Source organism: Tachyglossus aculeatus, chromosome X2, assembly GCF_015852505.1.
Source record: "Tachyglossus aculeatus isolate mTacAcu1 chromosome X2, mTacAcu1.pri, whole genome shotgun sequence".
In the NCBI taxonomy this organism is placed as follows: domain Eukaryota; kingdom Metazoa; phylum Chordata; class Mammalia; order Monotremata; family Tachyglossidae; genus Tachyglossus; species Tachyglossus aculeatus.
In genome coordinates this window covers 15,749,377-15,771,897 of record NC_052100.1, presented here as the reverse complement: position 1 = coordinate 15,771,897, position 22,521 = coordinate 15,749,377, and the positions used below count along the sequence as shown (strand labels likewise).

Sequence of the window (22,521 nt, the reverse complement as noted above, 5' to 3'; positions counted from 1 at the left end):
GGGTGTCAATAAGGGAGGAGAAATAGTTCTGTCTGGCAGAGGAGAGGGCTGAGTTAAGGCAGGAAAGGATAAACTTGAAGTGAACGAGGTTGGCATGGTGTTTAGACTTTAGCCAGCAGTGTTCGGCAGCTCGAGCATAAGAGCGAAGGAGGCGGACAGTGGCAGTGATCCAGGGCTGTGGGTTAGTGGTACGAGAGCGGCGAAGGGAAAGGGGAGCGAGTGAGTCTGAGTAGAAAGGGTAGAGTTGAGAGCAGTAATCTGATCGTCAAGACTGGGCAGAGGGGAGAGGGAGGCGAGGTGGGGTGTGAGGCGCTCAGAAAGATGGATGGGGTCAAGAGAGCGGAGATCTCTGTGAGGGAGTAATATGGATTTACAGGGGAAAGGAGTGTGAGTGAGGAGGCAGGTGAGAAGATTATGATCAGAGAGAGGGATTTCAGAGTTGGTGAGGGTGGACACAGTGCAGCGATAGGAGATGATGAGGTAGAGGGTATGACCAAGTTGGTGAGTGGGTGAGGTGGGGTGGAGCAAGAGGTTGGTAGCGTCGAGGAGAGATAGAAGGCGGGCGGCAGAGGAGTCATCAGGGATATCCGTGTGGATGTTGAAGTCTCCGAGGATCAGACTGGGCATGGAAAAGGAGAGAAGGAAGGTGAGGAAGGGGTCAAAATCGTTAAAGAAGTTGGAGGTAGGGCCGGGGGGGCGGTAGATGACAGCTACAAGAATCTGGAGGGGGTGGTAGAGGCGAATAATGTGAGCTTCAAAGGAAGGGAAGGAAAGGGAAGGGTGAGGAGGGATAGTGCAAAAGCGACATTGGGGAGCGAGAAGGAAACCGACACCTCCTCCTTTTCCAGTGAGTCTGGGGGAGTGGGAGAAGAAGAGGCCTCCACTGGAGAGAGCAGCAGAAGAGACCGTGTCGTCCGGAGACAACCATGTTTCAGTTAGGGCGAGGAGGAGTAGAGAGCTGGAAAGGAATAGGTCCAGGATGAATGGGATCTTACTTAAAACGGAGGGGGGGTTCCAGAGGCCACACTTGGCAGTAGCTGTTGAGGGAGGGGAGGGAGGGGGAAGGGTGCGAGGGGTGGGGAGGGTTTGGATTGGGATGAGTTGGCGGGGGCCTAGACGGGGAGAGTGGGAAGAGGGGTGGCGATGGGAAAGGAGAACTGGGATGGGGTGGGGGCGGGGAGAAGGGGAGGGAGGGGGCTGGGAAGGTGGAGCAGAGGACTGGTGCTGGTACAGAGGGATCCTTGGTAGGGGGTGAGGGGCAGTGGTCTTGGTGGGGGAGAGGGAGGGAAAAAGCTGGGTGGGAGAGGGGAAGGGGAAGGTGAGGAATGGGAATGGCAGTTGGGAGCAAGGGAATTGAAAGTTCAATTCTATTTATTTATTTATTATTTATTTATTTATTTATTCTATTATCTATTCTATTTATTTTATTTTGTTAGTATGTTTGGTTTTGTTCTCTGTCTCCCCCTTCTAGGCTGTGAGCCCACTGTTGGGTAGGGACTGTCTCTATATGTTGCCAACTTGTACTTCCCAAGCGCTTAGTACAGTGCTCTGCACACAGTAAGCGCTCAATAAATACGATTGATTGATTGATTGATTATTCTGGAAAAAAACTTTCCTGAAAACCATTTGTCGCCTGTTCTTTTTGCCATTTCCCATCTTCACCGGGCCAATCTCAAGTTCCTGTGATTTAAGCAGAAATCAAATTTTCTTCTGTTCTGCTCCATTCGGTGATGCCACAAATTCATGGGTCAGTCATCGATACAGGCAGGAGAACTATGGAGTGCCAGATATTTCCATAAGGCCCACCTCAGGCACTCTAACTGAGAGCATCTTGGGGAGCCTGCTGGATTCTGAACCATTTCCCCAAGCTGGGTCTCTCTCCCTGTCCCAACCTACACACTCAGTAGCCCGTGATGACTCAACTTCCCTGACCTTCATCTACCTTCTAGCCTCAAACAATCCTTCTATATCCCCACATCATCACACAAGCTCTAATTCAGCCCAAGAGGAAGCATGGCACAGTACATGAAGGGCCATCGAGTGCGTGTGGCCCGAACTGGGTTCGTCACTCTGCCATCAACCGACTACGTAGAGGGCTAATAATTATCATGATAATTATAAGATTTGTTAAGCGTTTACTCTGTGCCAAGCACCATATTAAGCGCTGGGGTAGATGAAAGATCATCAGGTCGGACCCAGTCCCTGTCCCACATGGGGTTCCCAGTCTAAGTAGAAGGGAGAACAAGTCCTAGATCCCCATTTTACACATGGGGAAAATAAGGCACAGAAAAGTGAAGTGATTTACCCAAGATCACACAGCAGGCAGAGGGCAGAGCCGGGATGAGAACCCAGGTCCTCTGACCCCCAGGCCCGTGCCCTACTAGGCCACACTGTTTCTCATGGCTGTTGGACTGCCCTTTCCCCTCCCGCCTTGATAATTACTGGAAGGTCCACAGAGGAAAGGTGCTAAAACAATAACACTCATCTGGGAGACGCATTCTGCTTGCTTCAGTGAAAAACACAACATTCCTTCCACAGTGCCTGAAATCCACACGAGATGATTAAAGCAACAGCAAAACTGTCACCAAGCCAAGGAACCGCAGGTGGAAGGACTTCCTAAACTAAAGAACAGAAGAAGGCTTAAAAAAAAATGAAGAGCCCTATTATGTTCTCTCCATCAGGGTAACAGGAAGGGCTCTCTCTGTCCGTGTGCATTATAGGAACAATACCGTTCAAGCCCAGGCTGCTCCCTTGGTAACTGAGGATGGGGGGGATGGGAGGCTCAGGAGAGACCTGGGCCACACATGGGCCGGGAAGGGGGGCCGGACCCGGTCCCCCCGCTGCCGCCCTGACCGGACCGGAAAGGCCCGTGGGGGGCCCCGGTGCCCCCCCACCCCCCGCCCCGGCCCTCCTTGCCCTCTGACAGTGGGGCACCCTGGACCCCCGAATCCCCTAGGGCAGCCCTAACTGTCCCCTCCTTGTACCCCCAGGCAACCCAGACCTCCTCCTCACATCACCCGGGGTACCCTCAGCCTCCTCCATGTGCCCCCGGCCCACCCCAAACTCTCTCCCCTCAAGAGCGGGATTACCCCAAATCCCCTCCTTGTGCCCCCAGGCATCCCAAACCTCCTCCCCGCATCGCCAGGGGTACCCTCAGCCCCCATCTGGTGCCCCCGGCCGACCCCAAACTCTCTCCCCTTAAGAGCAGGGTACCCCAAATCCCCTCCTTGTGCCCCCAGGCACAAAAAGCTAACTCCCTGCAATGCCCGGGGAACCCCCAGTCCCCTCCTTGGGCCCCAGGGCATCCCAAACCTCCTCCCCGCATCACCCGGAGTACCCCCCAATTCCCTCCTTGTGCTCCCGGCCCACCCCCAGCTCCTTCCTTGTACCCCCGGGCATCCCAAACCTCCTCCCTACATCACACGGGGTACCCTCAGCCTCCTCCTTGTGCCCCCGGCCCACCCCAAACTCTCTTCCCTCAAGAGCAGGGTACCTCCAATCCCCTCCTTGTGCCCCCGGGCACCCCAAACTCCCCACATCACCCGGTGTACCCCCAGCCCCCTCCTTGTGCCCCCAGGCATCCCAAACCTCCTCCCCGCATCACCTGGGGTACCTCCAACCCCCTCTTTGTGCCCCTGGGGCACCTCAAACTCTCTCCCCTCAAGAGTGGGGTACCCCAAATCCTCTCCTTGTGCCCCCGGGCACCCCAAGCTAACTCCCTGCATCACACGGGGTACCCCCAGCCCCCTCCTTGTGCCCCCGGGCATCCCAAACCTCCTCCCCGCATCGCCCGGAGTACCTCCAACCCCCTCCTTGTGCCCCCGGGGCATTCCAACCTCTCTCCCCTCAAGAGTGGGGTACCCCCAATCCCCTCCTTGTGCCCCCGGGCACCCCAAGCTAACTTTCTGCATCTCCCAGGGTACCCCCAACCCTCTCCTGGTGACCCCGGCCCACCCCCAGCCCCCTCCTTGTACCCTCCGGGCATCCCAAACCTTCCTGCATCACCCAGGGTACCCCCAACCCCCTCCTTGTAGCCCCGGGGCACCCCCAGCCCCCTCCTTGTGCCCGGGCCCACCCCTAGCTCCCACCTTGTACCCTCAGGGCATCCCAAACCTCCTCCCCGCATCGACTAGGGTGCCCCCAATCCTCTCCTTGTGTGCCCGGGGCACCCCAAACTCTCTCCCCACAAGAGCAGAATATCCCCAGTCCTCTCCTTGTGTCCCCGGGGCACCCCAAAACCTCTCTCTGCAAGACCGGAGTACCCCAAATCCTTTCCTTTTGCACCCGGAGGACCCCAAACCTCCTCCCCGCATCTCCCGGGGTAGGTACCCCCAAACCTTCTCCCCGCTAGCCTGGGGCACTCCAAGCCCCCTTCCCGCACCCCCAGGGCACCTCCAAATCCCTTCCCCACACACCTGGGGCACCCCCAAACCATCACCTCTCCTCTCCCTTCTTCCCTGCGACAGGAGACCCCCAGGTTCCCCCTCCTATTGCCCCTTCCCCGGGACCTGGGACTCCCCAGACGCACACACCCCCAGCCCCCACCAAGGGGGGAATCCCCCCTCTCCAGCCTAGCATAAAGGAAGAGGAGGAGGAGCCCCTGTCCCATCCGGTGCCCCCTGCCCCTCTAAAACACCCCCACATCCACACGCCCCTTCCCCGGCCCCCACCCTGGAAGGAGGCTGCAAGGCCGTGGCGGGGCTCAGGCTGGGGGGTGGGCTTGGAGGCGGGGACCCTGGGGACCCCCGTCCACCCGCACAAGAAGATGAAGAAGCGCAAGGAGCTGAACGTGCTGATCGGGCTGGCCGGAGACAGCCGTAGGAAGAAGCCCAAGGGGTCCAGCCGCCGGCTGCTGTGCACCGAGCCGCCCGCCTCCGACTCCCAGTCCAGCTCTCAGGACCATGACGAAGATGATGAAGAGTTTGGGCCCGGGGACACCCACCCTCGCTTCCCAAAGTCAGTGCCTGACCGCCTCCCCGGGGGGCGGTGGGGGGGGGGAGGGGACAGGACCTCCAGCGGATCAATCCATCCATTGATAACAGCCATCTATTGAGAAGTAGCCGGGCTTAGTGCCAGTCCCTTCACCTCTCTGGGCCTCAGTGACCTCATCTTTAAAATGGGGATGGAGACTGGGAGCCCAATGTGGGACAACCTGATGACCTTGTATCTACCCCCTGTGCTTAGAACAGTGCTTAGAACAAATACCGACATCAGTATTGTTATTGTTGTGTGCAGAGTACCGTACTAAGCGCTTAATATGGTGCAGTACAGCAGGATTAGCAGACACGCTCCCTGACCATAGGCAGGGTTCATGACTTCTTCTAGACTGTGAGCCTGTTGTTGGGTAGGGACCGTCTCTATATGTTGCCAACTTGTACTTCCCAAGCGCTTAGTACAGTGCTCTGCACACAGTAAGCGCTCAATAAATACGATTGAATGAATGAATGAATGAACTTAAATACCCTGCCTAGCAGACAGTGATCGGAAGCAGAACGTCAGACTTCAGCCACCCAGCTTTCTCTGTCAGTCAACCATCTAGGGTGCTGCCTCCGAGGCACAGGAGTTGTGCCAGTGGGATGGTAGAAGAAGGGGAGGAAAAGTCCTAAAAGTGAAATTACTGCTCCACCCAAAACGCTGTATCTTCCCCCAACGAAATCCCCCTGCAGCCACAGCCCAACATTTCCAGCTCAAGACAACAGTTCACTTGGTGACAGGATCCCAGGAGGTGAGATGGCAAATTACTGGCAATAGACCTACTGCTAATATGGGGGCTCCCTGTGGCAATATTTCATTTGGTTTTCCTAAAAGATGTTGGCAAAAAAGAGAGGATAGCTTGGCTACTTAAGGGGAGCAGAGTTATTCAAGCCTTGGCCTCTGTCTGTACCTCTCACATGCTCTCTTCTCTCTACTGCCTTGCCTCTATGCCTTTCTCCAACATCTGCCAGGAAACACCACTCTGCCCAGGGAACAGTGCAGGAGAGAGGGAGAGAGAGGGAGAGAGGGATAGAGGGAGCGAGAGAGAGAGAGAGAGAAAGAGCGCACATAAGAAAGTGCATGCAAGCAAATCAAATACACAGACACAAAGGTAGACAACCGCCATGTGAATGAAGCACGATGTGGCTAATAGTGAGGCATGCCACGGTTTAGACTGCATCATACGTCACACGATGCAATGGCATCACATGTCAAGGAGGGGAGGGGGGCAGTGCGCAACATCAACTAGGCTGGGTCCCCCGGGATGTGGTAATCCAGCCTTGCTTGTCCCCTGCAGTTCTCTGGAGCAATAAGAGAAGAAACCATGGCACTGATATGTTTGGCACACTCAAATTTGAACCAGCAGGAAGACAGGAGTGAACTGGGTGTGTACTGGGAGGAGGTGAACGATCCTTGTCAGAAACAAAGTCTTCCCCCTTAAGGAAGAGACTCTGTACAGCAGTCAAAAAGGTACTCACTAAAAATCTCTCAAGGGAATAAGGAAAAGACGGATGGAAAAAATCAGTGAACCAGAAGATAAGAAAATACCTCTTCTACCAATAAATGCTCAAGTTACACTAAGCTAGGTGCAAAAATCCAAAATTGAGAAATCCAGTGCAGCTGTATATTATGCTCATTCAGCCATCTTGGATGACATTTAAAGTCTTTGAGAGATCCTGTCATTTTCAACTGCCATGTGCACACAGCAGAGCAGAGCAGGCCAGGTACAGCTGACGAAAATGAACCCTTCCATGGTCATGGTGCTCCTGCAAATGGCTAATCCAGGAAGGAATTCTGGGCTGTTTGGAGATGAGGCAGAAACCCCTACCCAAACACTTCTCAGCACTAAAGAAGCAGCAGTCCACCATATTTCTTTGACAGATCAGGCGCAGAAAGAATTCCTAGCTTTAAGTTATCTTGTTATTAACAAAGGCAAGAAGAAGTACCATTATTCTAGTTCATTCATTCAATCATATTTATTGAGCACTTACCATGTGCAGAGCACTGAACTAAGAGCTTGGAAAGTACTCTAATATGACAGAAGGATAAACCAGTGCACTGAAAACCTAAGTATCTTTGCTCAAGGCTATGACCTGAGCCAATAAATGTCATTGCCTCTTTAAAAAGCATCAAGCCAATGCATCTATGTTCAGTCTTCATTTTACAAAGCTACACTCATTTTAAACTCCAGCTTACCTTTTGTACAAATACAAAGCTCTTGTGAAATGCCTATTAACCCAGTTATAAATCAGTGGTGAGTCACTATCCTAAGCTAGGGATATACTATCTTTTTTATTTTGAATGGTATTTGTTAAGCGTTTACTATGTGCTAGGTACTTTACTAAGTGCTGGGGTAGAAACAAGATCATCAGGTTGGGCACAGTCCCTGTTCCACATGGGGTTTACAGTCAAGTCTAGACTGTAAGCACATCCTCTAAACTGTAAGTTTGTTGTGGGCAGGCAATATGTCTGTTTTATTGCTGTGTTGTACTCTTCCAAAGGCTTAGTACACTTTGCATAGTGTCCTCCACATAGTAAGTGTTCAGTAAAAAAACTGATTGATAGGTAGGAGGGAGGATTTAATCCCCATTTTACAGATGAGGTAACTGAGCCCCATAGAAGTGACTTGCCCAAAGTCACACAGCAGACCAGTGGTGGAGCAGGGATTAGAATCCAGATCCTCTGACTCCTGGGCCCATGCTCCTTCCACTAGGCCACACTGCTTCCAACTTATATCATTTGGATAGGTTGCTCAAATGAATGTGCCCCATGGTTTACAGTACTCTCTGGGACACCGGTAAATGCTTTCTTTTCTTTCTCCTCAAACTTTCCTGAAATAGGGGTCCCTCACCCCCAACTTCATATTCAAAAGCAAGATATGTGCTAAAAGACTAATTTCATCTTTGATATTCAAAATAACTCTTCCAGAGCCTTTCAGAATAACTACCTCAGTAACAGCATTTTCTCAGCGCAGGGGAAATGTTTCTAACACAACTGCTCCCCTTACCCCAGCCAATCCAGGCAAGAACCTGTGCTGGATTGGTGGGGGTTCCCTGCAAGTAGAGACTGATCAATGATTCAGTCCAAGAACAGTAATGTTAAAAAAAAAATTGTCAAGTATTATCTTCTTATCAATTTCCCAATCCCGCATGTAGAGTGGGCTATACCCAGAAAGCCCACTCAAAGCCACTGGAGAAGCCAGGCTGGAGAGATCTAGCTAATCCCAGTATTCCTAGGGTTTGCAATCTTCTGGGCCAATCTCAAACTGGCACATAGCCTCGGATTTTGACTAGAACTTCACTGGGGACTCCAAGAGCCAAGCTCCACTGGCTATGCCCAAGTGAAAAGATAAGGTGAACTTCAGGAGATCAAAGAGAACACGTGGATTCCACACAAGTGGTCTGTGATCTGAAATGCCCTTTGGACACTTAAGCTCGTATTGGTGCTGGTGACAATTGACTGACCGAATAGTTTGCTGGTAAAAGTGATCTCCTTGAATGGCCTTACATTTTCTAGTTCATTCAGGGGCCTGTTACAGTCACCCGCAAAATGAAAAATGAGCATTAATAATTTTGAGGGGGAAAGCATCAGCCGTTTTAACGGTTAATTAAAAGTCAATCCAAACAGCTAAATTAGTCCGAAATACTCTGCTTTCATCCCTCTCTTCCATGCCTTACAGAGAAGGAGCATGGCTCAGTGGAAAGAGCACAGGCTTTGGAGTCAGAGGTCATGGGTTCAAATCCCAGCTCTGCCACTTGTCAGCTGAGTGACTTTGGCCAAGTCACTTCACTTCTCTGTGCCTCAGTTACCTCATCTGTAAAATGGAGATGAAGACTGTGAGCCCCATGTGAGACAACCTGATCACCTTGTAACCTCCCCGGCACTTAGAACAGTGCTTTGCACATAGTACGTGCTTAATAAATGCCATCATTATTATTATTACTACTAAAAGATAACGAGATGAGAAGCAGCATGGCTTAGTGGAAAGAGCACGGGCTTGGGAGTCAGAGGTCATGGGTTCTAATTCTGGCTCTGCCACTTGTCAGCTGTGTGATTTTGGGCAAGTCACTTAACTTCTCTGTGCCTAAGTAATCTCATCTGTAAAATGGGGATTAAGACTCTGAACCCCACTTGGGACAACTTGATAACCCTGTATCTACCCCAGCGCTTAGAACAGTGCTCAGCATATAGTAAGTGCTTAACAAATACCACCATTATTATTATCTCTAGCCTCCTCTCAAAATCTACCCTCCTCCACCTGCACCTCTGACCCTATCCCTTCATACCTTAAAGCACTTGCCCCCTTCCCTTCTTCAATTGTATTTACTGAGTGCTTACTGTGTGCAGAGCACTGTACTAAGTGCTTGGGAGAGTGCAATATAACAATAAACAGACACAACCCCTGCCCATAATGAGATTACAGCATACAGGGGGAGACACATATAAAAGTAAATTACTGATATGTACATAAGAGCTGTGGAGTTGGGAGTGGGGATGAATAAAGTCAGGATGATGCAGAAGGGAGTGGGAAGAAGAGGAAAGGAGGGCTTAGTCAGAGAAGACCTCTTGGAGGAGATGTGCCTTCAATAAGGTTTTGGAGGGGGTGGTGGGTAGAGTAATTGTCTGTCAGATATGAGGAGGGAGGACGTTCCAGACCAGAGGCAGGATGTGGGCAAGAGGTTGGCGGTGAGATAGGTAAGACTGAGGTGCAGTGAGAAGTTTGGCATTAGAGGAGCTAAGTCTGTGGGACGGGTAAAGTAGGAGAGTAGAGAGGTGAGGTAGGGGGGGCAAAGTGATTGGAACCTTCTTCCCTTCTTGGCTGCCATCTTCAACTTTTTAATCTGCAATGGCTTCTTTCCCACTACTTTCAAACATGGTCCTGTATCCCCTGTCCTAAGAAAACCTTCCCTTGACCCCACGACTCCCTCCAGATATCACTCCCATCTCCCTACCATTCCTCTCCAAACTCCTTGAGTGTTGTCTACACCCAGTCTCCATTTCCTCTCCTCCAATTCTCTCCTTGATCCCCCACGATCTGATTTCCGCCGTCTTCTCTCCACAGAAACTGCCCCCTCCAAGGTCACCAATTACCTTCTTTTTGCCAAATCCAACAGTCTCTAGTCCATCCTAATCCTCCTAATAACAATAATTAATAATAATGGTATTCATTAAGCATTTACTATGTGCCAAGCACTGTTCTAAGGGCTGGTATAGATACAAGCTAATTAAGTTTGATACAATCCCTGACCTGCATGGGGCTCACAGTCTTAATCATCATTTTACAGATGAGGTCACTGAGGCACAGAGAAGTTAAGTGACTTCCCCAACATCACACAGCAGACAAGTGGCAGAGCTGGAATTAGAACCCATGTCCTCTGAGTCCCAAACCCGTGCTCTTGCCACTTGGCCATCTTCAACCTCTCATCTGTCTTCCATACTGCTGACAACTCCCTTCTCCTGGAAACATTATCCAACCTTGGTTTCCCTGACACTGTCCTCTCCTGGTTGTTCTCCTATTTCTCTAACTGCTCATTCTCAGTCTTGGCTCCTCTGCCTCCAACCCACACTGACAGTGGAAGGGGGTCCCTCAAGGCTCAGTTCTGGGTTTCTCATCTATTCATCTACATCCACACCCTTGGGGAACTCATTCACTCCCATAGCTTCAAATGGGTAGGGACTGGTCTCTATATGTTGCCAGCTTGTACTTCCCAAGCGCTTAGTACAGTGCTCTGCACACAGTAGGTGCTCAAGAAATACGATTGAATGAATGAATGAATGAAATACCATCTTTATGCAGAGGATTTCCAAATTTACCTCTCCAGCCCTGACCTCTCTCCTTCTCTGCTGCCTCACATTTCCTCCTCCCTTCAGGACATCTCTACCTGGATGTCCTGCTGACACCTCAAATTTTGTCCAAAACAGAACTCCTTATCTTTCCCTCCAAACCTTATACTCACCATGTCTTTCCCATCACTGTAGACAATGCCACTATCCTCCCTATCTCACAAGCCCACAACCTTGGCAATATTTTCAATTCATCTATCTCATACAACCCACATATTCAATCTGTCACCAAATCCTGCAGGTTCCACCTTCACAACATCACTAATATCCACCCTTCCCTCTTGGTCCAAAGTGCTGTTACTCTAATCCAAGCACTTATCATATCCCACCTTGACTTCTGCATCTGCCTCCTCACTGATCACCCTGCCTCCTGTGTCTCCCCAACTCCAGCCTTGACTTCACTTCTGCTGTTCAGATCACTTTTCTAAAAAAAAAAATACTTTCAGTCCGCACATCCCCACTCCTCCAAAACTCCAGTGGTTGCTCACCCACCTCTGCAAATAGAAACTCCTTACAGTTGACTTTAAAGCACTTGATCAGCTCACCCCAGACTACCTTACCTCACTGATTTTCTACTACAACCCAGCCTGCCCACTTCGCTCCTCTAGCACCAGTTTGCTCACTGTGCCTCAGTCTCATCTACCTCGTTGCCAACCCCTTTCCCACATCCTGCCTCCCCCCCTCCATATACACCAGACCACTAATCTCCCTACATTCAAAGCCTTATTAAGGTCGCATCTCTTCCAAGTGGCCTTCCCCGATTAAGCCCTCTTTCCCCAACTCCATCTCCCTTCTGTGTTGTCTTTGCATTTGGATCTGTACCCTTTGGGCACTTGGGTGAGCTCGTTGTGGGCAGGGAATAAGTCTACCAACTCTGTTGTACTGTACTTCCCCAAGCACTTAGTACAGGGCTCTGCCCAATGTCAGCACTCGATAAATACCATTGACTGAATACCACATATGAATGTCTCTCTGGAGGTCCTGCTTAACTTCTAAATGTTTCAGTTTCCCTACTTGAGCAATGGGCTTAACAGTAGAGATGCAGAGTGGCTCAGCAGAAAGAGCACGGGTTTTGGAGTCAGAGGTCATGGGTTCAAATCCCAGCTCCGCCAATTGTCAGCTGTGTGACTTTGGGCAACTCACTTAACTTCTCTGGGCCTCAGTTACCTCATCTGTAAAATGGGGATTAAGACTGTCAGCCCCCCGTGGGAAAACCTGATCACCTTGTATCCCCCCAGAGCTTAGAACAGTGCTTTGCACATAGTAAGCGTTTAACAAATGCCATCATTATTATTATTATTACCTGCTGTGTAGGGCTGTTTGGGGAATTAGTGAATTGATGGATGGAGCACCCTTTGCAGGTGGGAATTATTAGGGAGCAACAGAAGATGTTGCATTTCTGAGAACAGGCCCTCTATGGAGTACCTGACTCTGGCCAACTTAAGAGAAATCAAACCCAGGTCTCTGGCTGAAAGAAATACCCTAGATGAGTATCAAGTCCAGTCCAGTCCAAATCGTAACATATAAATGGCATCAAAAAACAAAAAAGGTGTCAAAACTCCACATAGTCTCCAAAAACAGAAAACAAAACACTACCCACCAAAATAAAAGTGGTTTTGAAGTGTGAGGTGGACAGGGTAGAGCCTGGGTTGCTTCCATTCTTCTCTGAGACAAGATCTAAGATACTCTTAAGAGTCATTTTGGCTTTGGAATGGCTGCATATGAGAAACAGCATGGCTTAGTGGAAAGCACGGGCCTGGGAGTCAGAGGTCATGGGTTCTAATCCCAACTCCGCCACTTCTCAGCTGTGTGACTTTGGGCAAGTCACTTCTCTGGGCCTCAGTTCCCTCATCTGTAAAATGGGGAGTAAGACTGTGAGCCCCACATGGCACAATCTGATAACCTTGTATCTAACCCAGTGCTTACAGCACATAGTAAGCACTTAACAAATACCATTATGATGATGATTATTATTATTATTTGGAGGGGACACTGTAATGCAGTAGATACCTTTATGAAGAAAGGCACTGAATAACATCCCAAAGTTAAAGGACTTATACTAAAACCAGCTACATTTATTTCTCTACAATCCCAAAGGGCTCTTTGCCTTCCACTCTCCTGAACTTCAGGCCCAGAAGCCAGAGTGCTTTTTCCACATGTAAGAGGAAATCCCCTCTTTCCTCGGGAAGAGAATCACAACCCAAACAGTGCTGCTAGGGTAGTGAACTCCCACATTCTAGATTGATACAGTTCCAGATTTGCAGTCAGTTCTGGCCCAGCCAACCCAAAAAAGAATAATCAATCAACGAAGTCAGTGATTTCTCATTATCTTGTGTCCCTGAATTCTTGCATCTGTAGGATGCTAGCTCACAGAGGGCAGGGTCTATGCAAAGAACATGTCTACCAACTCTGTTGAATTGTACTCTCCCAAGGGTTTAGTACAAGGTCGCGCATACGGTAAGCACTCAAATACCATTCATTTATTGGTGGCCACAATTGCAAAACGGCCACACCGTTGGGGCTGAGCACAGTCCAGTTTGGGGATCCCCAAATTCACCATTTACTGGAGGACAATGACCTTGGGCAAGTCACTTATCGTCTGTGCCTCAGTTTCCTCAACTGTAAAATGGGGAATTTAATACCTGTTCTCCCTCCTACTTAAACTATGAGCCCCATGTGGAACAGGGACTGTGTTCAAACTGATTAATTTACATCTACCCCAGTGCTTAGAACAGTGTTTGGAGCATTGTCTTGTCTTATGCTGTCAAGTCGTCTCCGACCCATAGCGACACCACGGACACATCTCTCCCAGAATGTCCTACCTCCACCAGCAATCGTTCTGGCACATAGTAAGCGCTTAATGAATACCAGAATAAATAAACCATGAGGCAAGTAAATAGACTGCATGCCAAACAACAGCAGGTCAGAGAAACATTGATATCCTCCATCTCTAAAGTACCAAAAAAGAACTAAATGAGTTTCTGGGTTTGGGATCTTGCTGCCTTTCAGGAGAAGGGTACAAAGTATGCACCGCTTTTGAGTGGTGCTTGAAACCTAAATGAATAAATAAGAGTTCACAGTCCCAGATTCAAACCTGCTTCAGAAAATAGAGGAAATTCTTGAGGAAACCACTAAGGGTCTGCAGATTTAGCTCTACCTTCCAAATAGCACTAACCATCTGCAGGTTTCACTCACTTCACCCCTATTTTCCACTGGGCCTGCAGAAGGTGACCTATGTAAAATTAATAAATACATGAAAACTTTTGGTAAAATATGCCAGAGGTTTTGTAAATCCACCACACCCTGGGGAGGCAAATCTGAGTAGGTACCTCACGTTTCATTCATTCATTCAATCGTATTTATTAAGCACTTACTGTGTGCAGAGCAATGTACTAAGCGCTTGGGAAGTACAAATCGGCAACTTATAGAGACAGTCCCCACCCAACAACAGGCTCACAGTCTAGAAGGGGAAGACAGACAACAAAACAAAACAAGTCAACAGGTGTAATGGCCTTTGCTCTTCAAAAATCAGAGACTACTGTGCACTGTCAGCAGGCAGGCAACAATAGTTCACAAGGCCTCAGGCTCACCCAATCCCTCTGACAAGCCCGGGATCTGCAAGTCTCCGGGAGCATGAGCATTTCTAGGTCATTCCCACAACATACAGCTCCTGAGAAGCTCTACATCAAGGAACCTTATTGCACCACACCCTACTGGTGGCAGATTTCATCCCCAGAAGTCCCATCAAAGAGTCAGTTGTCTGGGTGACACTAATCTTGCTCTGGAAAGACCCTGGTGAGCAGGGAAAGTGTCACTGAATTTGTTACAGACCCATCCTGCATTAGCTGGAAGGTGCTGGAAAAGCTTTCTGTCTCCCTGGGGCCCCATCCTGGGAGAGGAGAGTGTAACAGAGTGGGTGGAGGTAGATTTCTCTAGTGAAAGCTGCAATCGAGATTTGAAAATTGGCTCCTGAATTGGTTTGTCACTAGTTGGTGGTATATTTGAAACAACTATGCAATTATACTGTCCCCTCTCCCCATCCTCAAGCCTAACTTGGCAAGGACCCTGAGAACTACCCTGAGAAGCAGCATGGCTCAGTGGAAAGAGCACGGGCTTGAGAGTCAGAGGTCATGGGTTCTAATCCCGACTCCATCACTTGTCAGCTGTGTGACTCTGGGCAAGTCACTTAACTTCTCTGTGCCTCAGTTACCTCATCTGTAAAATGGGGATCAAGACTGTGAGCCCCAAGTGGAACAACCTGGTTACCTTGTATCCCCCCCAGAGCTCAGAACAGTGTTTGGCACATAATAAGCGATTACATGCCATTATTATTACCTAACAAACACTGGAATAGCTTTTGTTCATTTGGACTGTTGGAGTCTTTTAAGATGTCCTTATTATTTGTATTGCTCTGAGTCTCCCCCCAACACACACACACACACACACACACACACACACACACACACACAGTTTGAGTCCCTTGTGGAACAGGGTCCTTGTCTTAACTGATTATTCTGTAACTATCCCAGTGTTTAGGCAATGCTTGCACACAGTAAATGCTCATTAAACACCATAAATAACTATAATGACAAAGACAAGCTTAGTGCACAATCACACCTTAAGACAATAGATTCAGTTCAAGCCACAATCTGACAATTTGACTTTTTAAACTTTTAAATTATTTGAAATGCTAGGTATAAAAGCTGTTTTTCCTCACATCCAGACAACTGTGGGAGTTAAGGAAGCAAGGGCACAGTCAAGGCAATGTCCAGGAGACAGGATGTTTAATAACCACTTCCACACTAGCACTTTTCAGATTTTCCCTGCAGAAATGGAGCACAAATAGCCTACAGCTCGGGCCCAGAGAGGTAACCCATCAAGATGACTTTCCTAGTACTTAATGAAGCCAACATGCCTTTCTATTACCAAGCTCTTCCCTGAATTACCTCATAGAATTCACCTTGGCCTCAAAAACAGTCACCCCCATGGCTCCCAAACCTGTTGCCAGGGTGATTTTTCCCCACCTCCAAAATGCCACAGGAGGCTTGCTAAAGGTGAAAGTGACTTAATGTTCTATTTTTCCCTTTGACAAGGAGCCTGAGTTAGTAACGGACTGATCTACACCCTGCAATGAGCCCCTAACTGTTTATTCTGCATATCTTGTGTTCAAGTATTCCTCTTTTAGGCATAGTCCTAATTGGCAAGTGACAGGTGCTGCCATTTTACACCCCAAACATACAGAGCCCAACACTGTCTCCATTTTACATACTCTCATTGAAAATCTTCTCCCCATATCATCTCTCCTCCCCTCCACACCAGGTCATTTTTCTGCTCCAACTGAAAATATAGATCTTTTCTCCAGCTGGCTTTTGACTTTTGGAAAAGGCATCTGCTATGGGCCCAATAGCAGCCTTGGGTATGTGGGGGGAGCATATGGAGGGAGGGAACCCAGCCATAGAAATGGGAGGGGGAAAAAGTGAATCCTTACATATGCTGAAAACCAGCTACCACTCTGAACTATCAAGTTTCCTCTTCAGGTTCGTAACAAGTCGCTCTTTTAAAAGCTGTTCCAAGAAACCTGTGGATTCTTTTTCATGCCTTTCCAAGCCTCCTACGTATAGTAACAAGGCTACAGAACGATTACCGCTGGAATCAAAATATATTCATGGTCTAGACAGTACTGCAATATGTGGCAACATGATCTCAGAGCCTGCCCCTTATGGAGATATCTTCCTAATACTGAAGCAAGTCTATAAATTTGAAGCTCTCAATACAATGGAAAATCCACAGACATTTAAGGCCCCAACTGGAAAAATTAAATCACCACCTCTTATCTGTAAAATGGAGATGAGACCTGCTTTCCCTACATCTTAGATTGTGAGCCTTATATGGAACAGGGATTTCATTACCCCTACCTACCCCCACCAAAGCACAGTGCTTTGGCAGAGCACAAACACTCAATATAATTATTAATTTCCTGACACATCCAATATTTCCCAAAGGCACTTCAAACCCTGCTCCCAAAAATAGAGTCACTCATGATGATTGTGCCACACCAAAAGCATCTGTTCCATCTGAAGATCCACATCAAGAGACTGATCACCCCAAATTACACTCTTGCATGCACACTTTTGATGAGAATTAATATGGGGGCAGCATGAAATGTACTATCCCCACATCCAAAAAAGTGCGCACACACACGTTCTTTTTCAAGTGTTTGTTTCAGAACACACTCTCTACTATGCTGAAAAATAAACATGAAGTTTTCCAATGGATAGAGACAAATCTAAATATCAGAATCGTACCAGATTTGAAGCACACCTCCTTCTGCCCTCCCTCAAATTCCCAAGGTAAGAAATGTCTAAAAACACCTCACAAAATCCCAAGCAGTGAAAGGAAGTAACTTTAGCCCCTAATCAGCAACTCAAAGAAATCACTGTGACCAAAGTACTGTACAGTAAACAATACCCTCACATGCCCTTCCATTAACTGAACCATGTGAAGCCCCTATTATTCCCGTTTTCAGGAGAACTATGTTAAAGAAAAAAAATAAAATTAAAAAAAAGGAAAGAGAGGGTGATCCGTTTCACATTTGTCATATCGAGCAATTTGACCTTTTAGCAGGATGAGCCAAATTTCAAGACACTGTACTTTTACTATAAGCAGCATGGCTTAGTGGAAAGAGCACGGGTTTGGGAGTCAGAGGTCGTGGATTCTAATCCCGGCTCCTCCACTTGTCAGCTATGTGACTTTGGGCAAGTCACTTAACTTATCTGTGCCTCAGTTACCTCATCTGTAAAATGTAGATTAAGACTGTGAGCCCCACAAAGAACTACCTGGTTACCCCTGCGTTTAGAACAGTGCTTGACACATAAGTGCTTAAAAAATATCATCATCAATCGTATTTATTGAGCGCTTACTGTGTGCAGAGCACTGTACTAAGCGCTTGGGAAGTACAAATTGGCAACATATAGAGACAGTCCCTACCCAACAGTGGGCTCACAGTCTTAACAAATATCATTATTATTATTATTATTTTACTATAAGCTCAAGGTGGAACAGACGCCATAACATGCCCCATAGTCAGACTCCCTCCCTCCCACTCCGTTCTTAAACACACAGTTGACAGTCGTCTAACCTAAGCCCATTTATACAGGAATGTTTCTGTTCATCCCAAGCCTGCTTAATTGCGTTTTGCAGACAGTTCTTCTTGTTTCTTCCTCTTCCACCTACTTAAAATCTATACCACCTCCGACATGTGGTTCCCGAGCCTTTTCACGGGGTGCCTTCCTGTCTCCATTCGAAAGTTCTGTGTTTGATGGCGAACAAACACTGACCTTAATTTAAAAATATTTTGGATCCTGGAATGGGCAGAAAACAATCCGTAGGTGCAACACGGCCTGGCCTCTCTGAAAAATTCGACTATCAGAAATACTCGGAGCCCTTACGGCTCATTTCCCAAACTCTTACCATGGTAATGCAAAAGGGAAAATATGATCAAGTAAAAGGATAGCATGCAATGCAAAAACGTCCCTCCTCAAAACACCAGTCTTGCACCAAGGTTTGTCTGCGTCCCGGTTACCTTTCATTTGTTTATAGTCTCACTTTCAAACGGCCTAGAAAAATGGCTACAAATTCACTATTAACCCCACTGGTTACGACTATATTCACAATATTACACACACACACACACACACACACACACACTCCACCGCCCCCCCCCCCACCTCTCCTTTGGGCAAATCCCCCAAAAGTTCCTTGGATTTATTTTTTTTATCCATTAGACTTCCCAACTGGTCGCAAGCGCTCCCCTGATGAAATGCATATATCATACATACGTGCTTGTGTATATGTGTGTATTTTGTTTGTTTTAATACCAAGCAAGGGTAACAAAGAACACCAGGCTACCAAATCCTCCACGAGAAGACTGTGCCAACCTCATTTACTTGTATCTTCCCCAGCCCTTAGAACAGTGCTTGGCACATAGTAAGCGCTTAACAAATACCATTTAAATTAAAATAAATCAATTAAATGCAGACATCCCAGCTTCCCAAGTCCACAGGCGGGCCAAAATGGTCGATGAGAAACAGCTTCTGAATTACAGACAGGCAACTCGAGGGTTATTTTTAATGCAAAAGCCCGATATTAAATATCACCGGACGGGGCTCCAAAAAAAAACCAAAAAAAAAAAAGGTAAAGAGGAAATCCCAAAAGGGGACAAAGTAACCCGTCTGAAGAATAACTGTGGCAACAGCAATAACTCTCTTCTGAGCCCCTGGATGGGGGTGGGGGGGGTGGGGGTGAGGGGGTGCCTTTTTCTTCGTCAGTCCCGTCCTCTTCTTTCCCCGCCCCCATTAAGTGGTGTTTCCTGAAAACAAAGCCAAGGATTCACTGGCGCGAGTGGGGGTGGACGGGTGGGAACGAGCTGCTGCCCCAATCCGGGGAACCCGTGTGTGGAAAGGGGAGGGTTGAGAAGATATATGTATGTATGTGTGTGTGTGTGTGTGTGTGTGTGTGTGTGTTGGGAGGGGGAGACGCGTAGAGGGATACAGAAGTATATCTCCATATACCAAATAGATAGATGGATAGATCTCCCACGCAGCAGCAGCAGCAGCAGCAGCAGCAACAGGACCCCACCTCCACTCACTCCCCCGCCCAGACTCACCCACCCAACCACCACGGGCACAGTTACCTCCTCCAGGGTGTTCACCATTGGGGTGCAGCCCCCCTCTCCACCACCGACCTCCTCATTTTGGGGGGGGGAGCGGGGACGGAAGGGATCGCTTCTCTCCGATTTCGTTGTTATTGCTGTTTCTCGCCCTCTTCTCCCGGCTGTTGTCTCTTTAAGCCTCTTCCCCCACCAGCCCCAACCAGGCCAGGGTAGGCAAAGAAACGTTTTACGCCAAAAGCGTAGGGGCCGCAGAGAACGAAGGCCTCTACGCCGTGCTGTGGGGGCAACCTCCTTTGGAGAATCCCCTTACTCAAGGAAGCGGCGGCGGCGGTGCCGACGGCGGGCGGGCGGGTGGGCGGGAGGGTTGTGCGCAAGTGTCGGCGAAGCCGGCCGGTCAACCAGCCGACCAACGAGAAGCTCGTTGCGTCGCCGGCGTAAACCGCGTTCAAGAATCAGTAGCTCTCGCAGGACGAGAAGGAGGAAGCGCAGCGTTACAGCAGTTACGTCTTTTTACGGCAGCCAGCACCGTTTACGGGCTCGGGAGATATTCGTTTGAGATTTTCTTTCTGTTTTGATTAGATTCTATTTCTCGAATGACTGCAACGTATCCACTGGACAGACCTTGGTGCGTCTCATGGCCCACAAGCATTTTGGGAACATTTTGTCCCGAAAGGCAGGCTCCTACACGGGCGTGCACCTGTTGCCATGGCAATGCGTCGGAAGATTACAGTAACGCTCGTGTCGACGTGTGTATTGCGTCGCAGATCACCCCATGAACTGACTGTGCTGTGGCATGGCAGTGTTCTGTGATGTCAGTGGATGGGTGTTGTCATTCTGTAACCATATTTTGACAGAGCAAGAGAAGCCAGATACAAGTATGTTCAGGGGTGAAAGCCAAAATCGACTCATACACTAATAATTGTAATATGTGTTAAGAAGTACTATGTGATTTTTGTTAAGTGCTTACTTCGTGGCAGGCACTGTACTGAGCACTGGGGTTGCCACAAGCAATCACGTTAGACGCAGTCTCCGTCCCACTTGGGACTCAGTCTCAATCCCCATTTTACAGATGAGGTCACTGAGGCCCGGAGAAGTGAAGTGACTTGCCCAAGGTCACATAGACAAGTGGCAGAGCCTGGATGAGAACCCATGACCTTCTTACTCCCAGGCCCATGCTCTATCCTCTACACCATACTGCTTCTCAATAATTGTGGTATTTAAGTGCTTACTATGTGCCAGGCATTGTATTAAACACTGGAGTGGATACACGCACATCAGGTTGGACACGGTCCCTTGTTATACGTGGGGCTCCCAGTCTCAATCCCCATTTTACAGATGATGTAACTGAGGCACAGAGAAGTCAAGTGGCTGGTCTAAGCACTGGGGTTGATAAAAGATAAGCAGGTCCCACATGGGGCTGGCCGTCTGAGTAGGAAGGACAACAGGTATCGAATACCCATTCTACAGATGAGGGAACTGAGGCCCAGAGAAGTGACTCACCCAAGATCACAAAGCAGACGAGAGGCAGAGCCAGGATTAGAACCCAGATCCTCTGACTCCCAGGCCCATGCTCTTTCCATTAGGCCACACCGCTTCTCAAGAACCAGAGCGTGGGTCTTGGAAGAGGTGGCTGGCCACAGGAATTAAAGGCATCTCTGCTCTACTGCTAATACGGCAGTGGTTGTGTGGCTCAGTGGAAAGAGCACAGGCTTGGGAGTTAGAGGTCATGGGTTATAATCCTGGCTTTTCCACTTGTCAGCTGTGTGACTTTGGGCAAGTCACTTAACTTATCTGTGCCGCAGTTACCTCATCTGTAAAATGGGGATTAAGACTGTAAGCCACACGTGGGACAACCTGACCACCTTGTATCCCCCCAGCACTTAGAACAGTACTTTGAACATAGTTAGTGCTTAACAAATACCATCATTTTTATTACTATTATTACCTGGCTGTTCCAACAAGGCAGGGTCTTGTCTAGGCTGGGCCAGAAGTTGTGTCCTGTTTGCAAAAAGAGGTGGAGGACCAAGAATGCAAGCCAGTTCTCCTTCCCTGTGATGATCCCCAAATCCCACCCTGTGCCATGCTGTCTCTATGTGGGAGTAAATAATGCTGCTGGGGGCCAACTGGTTGCCTGGTATACCTGCAGTTCGGGCCCTTAAGCTGTGCCTCTGGGCAGGGACTTTCTCTGCAATGGTGCCAATTCTGCTCCTTGGCACACACACCAGCCCTTGCGCCACCATAGACTTACCAGTCTAAGCAGCTCAGCTCTGTGCCAGAAAAAAAAAAATAAAAATGCCTACTTCAAAATAATCCAACCAACAATTGCACACTATTTTACCAATGTCTGGTTTCCTGGACATTTCTGCTCACTTCTGCCCCTGAATAGAAGCAAAAGTGGAGGGTTCATCATACAAAATTCAAATTACTTTGTAATATAAATGGAGAGGCAAATATTAACCTCCATGAAGTTCTGTCCAAAACTGAACTCCTTATCTTCCCACCCAAACCCTGTCCTCAACAGAATTTTCCCATCACTGTAGACTTTATCTGTAAAATGGGGATGATGACTGTGAGCCCCACGTGGGACAACCTGATCGCCTTGTATCCCCCCCAGCACTTAGAACAGTGCTTTGCACATAGTAAGCGCTTAACAAATGCCACCATTATTATTAGACAGCACCATCATCCTTCCTGTCTCTTAAGCCCATAACCTTGACATTATCCTTGACTCATCTCTCTCATTCAAACCACATATTCAATCTGGTTGCCTATCCACCTCCATATCAAACAAAAACTCCTCACCATTGGTTTTAAAGCTCTCCATCACCTCGCCCTGTCCTACTTCACCTCCCTTCTATCCTTCTACGGCCCAGCCGGCACACTTCGCTACTCTGGGGCTAACCTTCTCACTGTGCCTCAATCTTGCCTGTCTCACCACTAACCCCTGGCCTACGTCCTACCTCTGGCCTGGAACACCTCTGGCCCACATCCTACCCCTGGTGGATTGCCTCAAATCCACCAGACAACTGCTC

At 48.5% G+C, this 22,521-nt stretch overlaps 1 protein-coding gene across 4 annotated transcripts in view; it reads right to left on the bottom strand.

Moving 5' to 3' along the window:
- CSNK1G2 (casein kinase 1 gamma 2) overlaps nucleotides 1-19,761 on the bottom strand; it is a 121,909-nt gene extending 102,148 nt beyond the window's left edge. For 3 of the 4 annotated variants that reach the window (XM_038770644.1, XM_038770646.1, XM_038770645.1), the window contains exon 1: nucleotides 19,511-19,761. The gene's annotated coding sequence lies outside the window, so the exon portion shown is untranslated. The remainder of the gene's footprint in view (nucleotides 1-19,510) is intronic. The other variant, XM_038770649.1, reaches the window with a different exon arrangement.
- Nucleotides 19,762-22,521: the final 2,760 nt, after the last annotated feature.